Source organism: Stenella coeruleoalba (genome assembly GCF_951394435.1).
Source record: "Stenella coeruleoalba genome assembly, chromosome: 17".
Lineage (NCBI taxonomy): Eukaryota > Metazoa > Chordata > Mammalia > Artiodactyla > Delphinidae > Stenella > Stenella coeruleoalba.
The window spans coordinates 73,758,288-73,768,105 of record NC_137163.1 but is presented as its reverse complement, the minus strand read 5'-3'; the positions used below and the strand labels follow the sequence as shown (position 1 = coordinate 73,768,105).

The following is a 9,818-nucleotide window of genomic DNA, read 5'->3' as shown; positions in this document are numbered from 1 at the left end:
GTGTTCTGAAAGATCTTTTCTACAATCTAACAGACTTTGTCAGAGAAACCCTAGTGATTTTTAAAAGCCCAGGATCTCCCAAAATTGAGCATATGAGAGTAAATTATGCTTCCAACACACTTGACAATGGGTTTCAAAATCTAACAATTTGCTTCAGTGCTCACTGACCCAGTAAATAAATGCTTTCCTTTTAACACTGAAGCTTGAATGATTAATACCTGTACAGGAGGGGAGGGAAAAGTTAGCAATTTATTTTTTAGGGCAAAAAATAAAAGCCCATTTATACTATTCTGGGGGAAATGGCGTTGGTGTAGGTGGCAGCCTTAACAGTCCATAAAGGTGTAAGTATCTCAGAGAATGCTTGGAGTGGACACATCCCAGCTTTTGCAGTGCCAGAACAGCATTATGTTCATCTTTGTACTTCCCAGCATCTAACACAATCCTTCTCACACATAAAGAACTCGACAAATGTTTTTTGTCAAGCAACATTCTTCTAGACCACACCCTAGAGTAGAGGGAACCAAGTGTCTTAAAAATAGATGTACAAAGCTTAAACTTGGCTGGAATCACGGAGGACAACCTTATTAATATCTCCCTAAAACTTATCTTCTCACCACTCCCCACTTCATTCTGTACATAATCTCCTTTGTGAGGCTCTTCCTAACACTGAGCATCTCCAAAATGAATCATGTATTTTCTCCTCTCTTTGACCAGAGCACCTGTAGATCACTTTAACATGGCACGTATTATTTTATATTTTAACAGGTTTTCTTTGTCTCTGAAACCACATTTGAGATGTGCGGATATTTTTTTCTTATTTGTTATAAAATCATTTGATTCTGGAAACTAGCATATCTCTATTGCTGAGTAAATGCTCAATAAATGTTTGAATTGCATTGAATTGCTCTGATCCTTTGGACAATCCTATTACAGAAGGCCTACCAACTACTTACAAGGAGACAGGACAAAACAGAGCAAAAGCAAATGTTAAGGGTTGAATTGTGTTCCCCTCGCCCCAAACTTATATGTCGACGTCCTAACACCTAGTATTTCAGAATGTGACCTTATTTGTATATAGAGTCTTTACAGGGGTAACCAAGTTAAAATGAACTCATTAAAGTGGGACCTAGTCCAGTATGATTGGTGCTCTTGTGAGAAGAGAAAAATTGGACACAGACAAGCACAGAGGGAAGATAAAGTGAAGACCCAGTGAGAAGGCCATCTCCAAACCAAAGAGAGAGGGTCTGGAATAGAATTTCCCATCACAGCCCTCAGAGGAAACCCATCTTTCAACGCCTTGATCTGAGACCGCTAGCCTCCAGAACTATGATACAATAAATTTCTATTGTTTAAACCACCCAGTTTGTGGTCCTTTGTTACAGCAGTCCTTGCAAACTAACACAAGTATCCAGTTTTCTTTGCCCATTAAAAAGAAAAGCTAGACAGAAAGTAGTTTGTAACGGCATTGTGACATTGTTAGGGAAGGTTGGTAATATAAAAACTCATATGTGACCTCTACAGAATAACATAGAAAAGCTTGCATTCTTTTCTCCTATAGAAAAACATTATCTTCATGCTATTACTATCTTGCACTAACTCAGTGTTCAAACGCTTTGTGTAATATGAAATGGATCTTCGAGTAGGATGGGAAATTACATTTGCCATAATAAATCAGCCTGTTCTGCAAAATAAGTTATTAAAAATGCCTTCATTTGATTACCTGGGTGAAAATATAAATGGAAAATAACAATTCTAAATGTAGTGTAAGTATTGATAATGTGATGACTAGAGGAACTGTATTCATTCCTAACATTAATAAATTTTTAAGTTTTATTAATGCCTACAATAATACAGTTTTGCTATAATAACCATAATTTACTTAGGCTTATCAACACAATGACTATAAGTTAAACTAAAGGGTCTGCTATTTTTTTTTTCCGGTTTATAAAGTGGGGTTGGAAAAACAAAGTACCCAAAATTGCTTATTTTTAAATTATTCCTTTAAAGAAATTGAGATCATATACTTGAAAAGGCAAGGTTAGACTTTGACCAGTTATATAGTTTTGTTCTTCAAGGTTTTAACTTGATTCCTGCCTCAGAGAGTTAAAATTTGTTTTCTTTCAGACAAAATACTGCTCCCATTCTATGGAAAAAGAAACACAAGAGTAAGAAAATACAGAAAGTTGTATTGTGAGCACAATAGATTCTTGACTTTAAAATAGCTCATACAAACCTACAATAATAACCAAAAGAATCACTAGTATCCAGACCATATTTCACTAAGAGAAAAATCCCTGAACTGTAAACCCTCGTCTACATTACCAAATAAGAACCCAATATGCCAATAAGTGCTTTTCTATCATTTATTACAGTTGTTTTCTTGCTGCTAGATAAGCCATTACTTCAAAACATAAAATAGAAAAATTAAAGACCATTAAGAAAGACCTCTGTGAAGAGTTATAACAGCAAGAGATTTAAATGTAAAAATATAGAAAGCATTCATTTAATGAAAAAGGAAAATAATAAAACCTTGTGTTATCTAGATTCTGTCTCCAAAATCACATTCTCAGTAATTCAGCAAATAATTATTGACCATTAAATTATTTTACTATGTCTTTGTTCATATACTGTGTTTACATAGGTATGAAAATATACTACATAAACTCTTATTTTATTCTGAAATGGATCCAAATTCCTATTTTCATTTCTTACCATAAATACATCTTTCCTTAAATATAAGGACTATTTCAAGCCACTTTTGCATATTTCAGAAGTCAATCTAAATCTGTATTGAATAAATAAATAATGAATTATTCCTCTCTTTCATAATTTAATTCTAAATAAAGGATAAGAGAAATGCAAGAAAATAATTTGAAGAGAGTGTACAGTCTGCCCTCATTAACAGTTTCCTTTAAGACCTTTCCAAATCTGCCTCAAGTGATTTTTCTTGCCTAAGCCTCCATGTCTGTAAAGAGCATGGTAACACTACCCTGCAAAGACCATTGGTTAAACTAATGGCAGTTGTAATCATTGAATAGACAGTGACTTCAGAAAGAGTTCAACAAGATACCATCAATGTTTATTTTCTCCTCTTCCTTTTGTTACACCTATATCTCCACTACACCTCAGCATTGGATCAGTCCAAACATTGTCACTTCTTCACTCCTACACCTGGACTGATGGAAATGAACCACAGGTCCATGTAAACAGGAGACTCTGACTTCAGCCTTCATACTGCTAGGAACTCTTTCTAAAGAGTTCTTTATCAGCTATGTCTTCTCTTCTTCTATGGTTTTCCAAGCCTATGCTTCTCTTCTCAAAACTATCCTTTCCTCTATCCCCCACTCTCAGAAGAAGATCTCCCTTCTACATCCATGAGAAAAATCAAGACCTTCAGGCAATAAGTTTGAACTTCGTTACCCAGGATAAACAGATATCCTAACCCCTTATTACTACTCATGTACTTTACTCCATCATCTATTCTTTCTTCTCTTCCTCCAATCTCTATTTCTATCAAGTGTAAATATGCTTAATCTCTCTTATTTCAAAAGTAATTGCAGAGACTTTCATTCTGTCAAGATAGAGTAACCCCATCCTGCCCAGGTAGAGTGAAAGTAAAAGTTTGGAGAAAGATAATCATAAAAATATTAATTTTTTAAAAAGCAGGAGTAGTTAAATCAATACTAAATAAAGTGGACCTCAGAACAAAGAAAATTACTAGAGATAAAGAGGGATATTACCTAATGATAAAAGTATCAATCTGCCAGGAAAACAAAAAACCCCATAATTTATATGCATCAAATACAGAACCTCAAATTATATTAAGCAAAAAACTGAGATGATTGAAGGGAGAAATAGATCCAAAGTTATGGCTGGAGAAATCAACACTCCTCTCTCAACAACTGATGGAACTAATGGGCAGAAAATGAGCAAAGCTATAAAAGATCTGAACAGCAAAAATTAGCAAGACCCAGTTGGCACATATAAAACTCTCCAGCCTACAACAGCAGAAAACAAATTTTTTCAAACTTCCATAGAACATTCTCCAAAATAGAACATAACCTTGGCCATAAAATAAGTTCAATAAATCAAAAATAATGAAAATCATACAGAGTATGTTCTCTGACCATCATGGAATAAAACTCTAAATCAGTAACAGAAAGACAACAGGAAGATCTCCAAACAGTTGGAAAATAAACAGCAAACCTGTAAATAATCCATGGGTCAAAGAGACAATCTCAGAGGAAATTTTGAAAATAAGTAGAATTAAATGAAAATAAAAATACAACATATCAAAATAAGTGTTACACAGCTGAAACAGTGGTAAGGGAAACATTTGTAGCACTCAATGCTTATTTAGAAAACTGGAAAAGTCTCAAAATAAAAATCTTAGTTCTGACCTCAAGAAACTAGAAAGAGTAGAGCACAAAATAAGCCCAAGGCAAGAAGAAGGAAGGAAATAAAAGCAGAAATCAATGAAATTGATAACAGGAGCAATACAGAATATTAATGGAACAAAAAAATGATTTCTTAAAAAAATCAATAAAATCAATAAATGGCTAGCAAGATTGACAAAAACAAAAAGACAGAATGCATGAAACATCAATATGAAATACTGGATATCACTACAGATTCTGCAGTTATTAAAAGAACAATAAGGGAATACAATGAGAAACTTTACGCTCACAAGCTTAACAACTTATAAGAAATGGACCAATTTCTTGAGAAGTGCAACCTTTAAATACTCAGCCAACTGAAAATAGAGAACCTGCACAGTCTTATAAGCATTAAAAGAAAAATTGAATGTATAGTGAAAACTCTCAAAAAGGGTACCTCCATGTTTGGATGGTTTCCCTGGAGAATTCTACTAGTATTTAAAAACTTTTATACAACCTCTTCTATAAAATAGAAGGGAACACTCCTCAACTCATTTAATGAGACCAGTATTACCCAGCTAACAAGACCAGACAAATAACAGCACAAAAAGGCAAAAAACTGAAGACCAATATCTCTTATGAACTCAGACCCAAAAATACTAAACACAGTATTAGCAAATCCAGTCCAGCAATGTATAACAATAATTATACACCAAGACCAAATGGGATTTATTCCAGGTATGCAGGCTGGTTCAATAATCAGATGTTAATCAATGTAGTTCACTGTATCAATATACTTAAGAAGAAAAACCATATAATCATATCAGTTGACACAGAAAATACATTTGACAAAATTAAATTCCCATTTGTGATTTTTAAAAAGCAAAACTTTCAGCAAACTAAGAATAGAGGGGACCTTGCCAAATTTTGATAAACATATTTATGAGACACCTACAGCTAACATGGTACTTGGTCAAAGATGAAATTCATTCTCTCTGTGATTGGGAACAAGGTAAGGATGTACACTCTTACCAATCTTATTCAACATATTACTGGAAGTTCAAACCAGTAATAAAGGAAGAAAAATTAATGAACGACATGTAGATTAGAAAGGGGAAAAAAATTGTCCCTTTTTGCCAGTGACATGACTGTCTACATAGAAAATCTCAAAGAATCTACCCAAAAAACCTTCATGGAAATAATATCTTAGCTCAGCTAGATTTCAGGATACAGGATCAACACATGAAAATCAGTTGGATTTCTGTATACTAATAATAAGCATATGTAAATCAAAATTTAAAAATAAATACCATTTCAATCATTCAAAAGAAAATAAAATACTCAGATATAAACTTAGCAAAACACATACAAGGAGCTGTATGTTGACAATTACAAACTACAGATGCAAGAAATCAAAGAACCTAATTTAACGGAGAGACTTACCATGCTCATGCTTAGAAGACTCAGTAATAAAGACGTTAATTTTCTCCCCAAATTTACCTATACGTTTAACTTAATTCCTATCAAAATTCCAGCAAGGGTTTTGGTAGATATAGACAATTTTATTTTTTAATTTATGTGGAAATGCAAGGACCTAGAATACATAAAATAGTCTTGGGGAAAAAAAGGGAGAAATTATTCTAGCCAATATTAAAGCTGTATAGCTATAGTTATCAATCAAGTTTGATGCTGGCCTAAGAATACACACAGGTTCTGGAGACCCAAGAAATAGACCTGCCAAATATTTCCAGTAGATTTTTGACAAAAGTGAAAAAGCATTTCAGTGGAGGAAGTACAGACTTCAACAAATGGTACTGGAGCAATTGGACATTCATAGGTTAAAAAATGAATCTCAACCTCCACCTCACGCCTTTTACAAAAATTAATTCAAAATGCATCAAAGACTTAAATGTAAAATGTAGACATATAAAATATTCAGAAAAAAAAGGAAAATCTTTGTGATCTAGGGCTAAGAAAAGAGTTCTTAGACTCCATGATAGAGAGTTCTTTATCATGATTCATAAAAGGAATATTTCATAAATTAGACTTCATCAAAATTAAAAACTTTTGTTTTTTAAAATACCCTGATAAGAGGATGAAAAAAAGCTACAGACTGGGACACAGTATTTCCAAGCCATATACCTCACAAAGGACTAGTACCTAGAATACATAAATGTTCAATGTTCAATAGTAAGAGAAAAAACACAATTACAAAATGGGCAAAAGTCATGAGAGCCATTTACTAAAGAGGACATACAGGTGTCAAAAAAACACATGAAAAATGTTCATTATCATCCACCATTAGAGAAATGCAAATCGACCACAATATATCATTACACACCTATCTAAATGGCTAATAAAAATACAGAGACACCAGCCAAAGTTGGCAAGGATGCAGTGAATTAACATATAATGCATATATTACTAGTAGGAATATAAAATGGTACAGCCACTCTGGTAAACAGCTGGTGGTTTCTTGTAAAACTAAATATGCAGCTATCACGTGACCCAGCAATTTCATTCTGGGACATTTATCCCATAGAAATGAAAAATGTAAGTTCACACAAAAACCTGTACGTGAATGTTAATAGCAGCTTAATTTGTAATAGCCAAAAACTAAAAAAACACAGGTGTCCTTCAAAGGAAAAATGGTTATACCAGCTGTGGTAGAGTCAGACAAAGAAATACTAATCAGTAATGAAAAACAATGAACTATCTATACACCTAAAAGCTTGATGAATCTCCAGAGAGTTATGCTTAGTGGAAAAAACCAATTCCAAAGATCTCGTACTGTAGGATACTACTTATGTTTTTGAAATAACAAAATTGTAGAAACGGTTAACAGACTAGTTGTTAGGAGTGGGGGTGTGGAAATTAGGTGTGATGGGTCTTCAAGGGCAACATAAGTGATCCTTGTTCTGATGGGACTGTAATGTATCTTGACCATGTCAAAGATACATTACATACTACAATGTAATATACTATTACCACCAGGTTTGCAAGATGTCTCCACTGGGGAACTGGGTAAAAAGTACACAGGATATCTCTGTTTTCTTAATTATAATTGCATGTGAACGTAAAAATAAAAAGTTTGGTTAAAAATTTAGATTGTAAAAGCTCATCTTCATTGATCTTATATTTCCCTCTAGATGCTATATTGAGTGTACATTTATTGGTACTACTGCCTCTATGCCCGTTCATCCCTTGCCACATAGTTCTTAAGCTAACTCACTGAAATTACCCTCACTAACATTACCAGAGGCCTCCATATGGTCAAAATCAAGACACTCATCAGACTGTATACTCCTGGGCCCTTTCACTGCATTACTGACCACTCCCATTACCTTAGACCAACTTGTGAAATGCCTGGCTGCGGGGTCCTTCCCCGAGAGCTTTAATCCAACACCCTAGAAAGCAGGTCTCCACTGGCTTCATCCCACCCCTGGGCTGGCACCCACCTGAACACTCTCAGATCACATCTTCAAAACCACTGGCCCTCAAATTACACATCTGTCATTGGAGGTGGTCTGTCCGTATGATCTCAAAGAAACTTACCGTCTCAATGCAGTATAGTCATATATAATGGTGGCAGGAAGTAAATATGTAACAAATCGGTTAACACGTTTTCATTCAATATTGAATTGTTATTATGTCTATGTCTGCCTGGCATTATTCATATAAATATGCATATACATAATTCTATTTATTTAAAAGGCTATAAATCATTTGTGATTATCTTATGAATTATATTAGCTAAATATAGCACATCACATGTCTAAATGAATCACACTTGGGAGATCTAAGGAAAAATTTTATCTTGAAGATTGCTCTGTGGGTACTTTTTAAAATTATTTACTCTTTGTTTCAGATCTCATTTATTAAATTGAAAAATAAACATGTTATTTTTGCAAAATTTGTTTGCCATTTTGCACTATTTCCCACACATAATTATATCTGAATTGATTTTTTTTTAATAAATTTATTTATTTATTTATGGCTGCGTTGGGTCTTCGTTGCTATGTGCGGGCTTTTCTCTAGTTGTGGTGAGCGGGAGCTACTCACCATTGCGGTGCACGGGCTTCTCATTGCTGTGGCTTCTCTTGTTGCAGAGCACGGGCTCTAGGTGCACAGGCTTCAGTAGTTGTGGCTTGCGGGCTCTAGAGCGCAGGCTCAGTAGTTGTGGCACACAGGCTTAGTTCCTCCGCGGCATGTGGGATCTTCCCGGACCAGGGCTCGAAGCCGTGTCCCCTGCATTGGCAGACAGATTCTCAACCACTGTGCCACCAGGGAAGCCCCTGAATTGATTTTTATCTTACCCATTAAAACACATGTAGAAGAAATGCTGATTGCCAAATACTGATGCTGTATTTCTCTAATGAATTTTGATGCAGGAATAAAAGTGAAAAAAATAGTTTTTCAAAGGAAATTTTGATAACTGTTGAAAAATATATAACCAGAAAAATCAATTTGTAATGAATGTGACTATATAAAGAAGCAAAATATTTTCATTTTATTATAAAGGAATTCATCATATTCTGATATCAATAAAACTTATGAGACCTAGATCTTAAAATAAGGCTATTTTTTCTAAGAATATTATTTACTTTGAATAAAAATAACTGTGCTTTATTCTCTGGGGTACTTCAGGAAAATTATTTTGTATAGAAAATTGATTAACACAATAAAGAAATATTTTAACTCTGATTTTTATGTAAACTTAATAATAGTGTGGCAAATTGTAGTTTAAGTGGAAAAGCAGAGGAAAATAAAATAAAACCATTCTTTTAAAAAATATTTTGCTATAGTTCCACCTAAGGTAAAACATTAATTCCATGGCAGAATGAAAAGAGGCTAAGAATGTAGGGTGATAAAAACCCACTTAATTTTATAGGCCTTAAGCTTTGCCAAATTAAATCAGGCTCATTCATTTTAAGTGACTTCTTATTGCTAAGTAATACTTGTAAGAATGTAAAAGCCAGAGAAATTTAACATTTAGTCCTGAATTTAATTTCCCATTCATGAGCATATTTTCTTTTATTTGCAAGGTAGGTAAGAGGTAAAAAAAAAAAAAAAAAGGAAACAAGTAAGAAGAGACATAGAAATGAAAAATTGAGAGATATGTTCTTATAGCAAAAGACTGACTTTATAGGCAATAAGCCTAAGAGTTAGTGAGAAGCAATGAAAAGATGCATAATTCTGGAACTATGCTGAGGTTGCCATGGTTCTGGATAGCTGAAGGACTGTTAATGGATAAGCAATGCTGCTCACCCTTAGCTTCTTTTTCTCTCTTTCTGTCTTTCTCTAGAACTTTGCCTTGTACTTTATTGACTACCATTGCGATTCATTAAACACTTGGTGTATTACCAGATAGGAATGTCAGCTGACTGCATGCATGTTCCCTGTAGTTTGCCTTGAGTGCCAAGATTATAAAAGCTCTAAAGT

General features: G+C 34.0%; 1 long non-coding RNA gene across 2 annotated transcripts in view; it reads right to left on the bottom strand.

The window, feature by feature from the left end:
- Window positions 1-8,454: 8,454 nt before the first annotated feature.
- LOC307176107 overlaps window positions 8,455-9,818 on the bottom strand; it is a 273,040-nt gene continuing 271,676 nt past the window's right edge. For both annotated transcript variants that reach the window (XR_013824605.1, XR_013824606.1), the window contains one exon: window positions 8,455-8,624. This is a non-coding gene — a long non-coding RNA (uncharacterized lncRNA). The remainder of the gene's footprint in view (window positions 8,625-9,818) is intronic.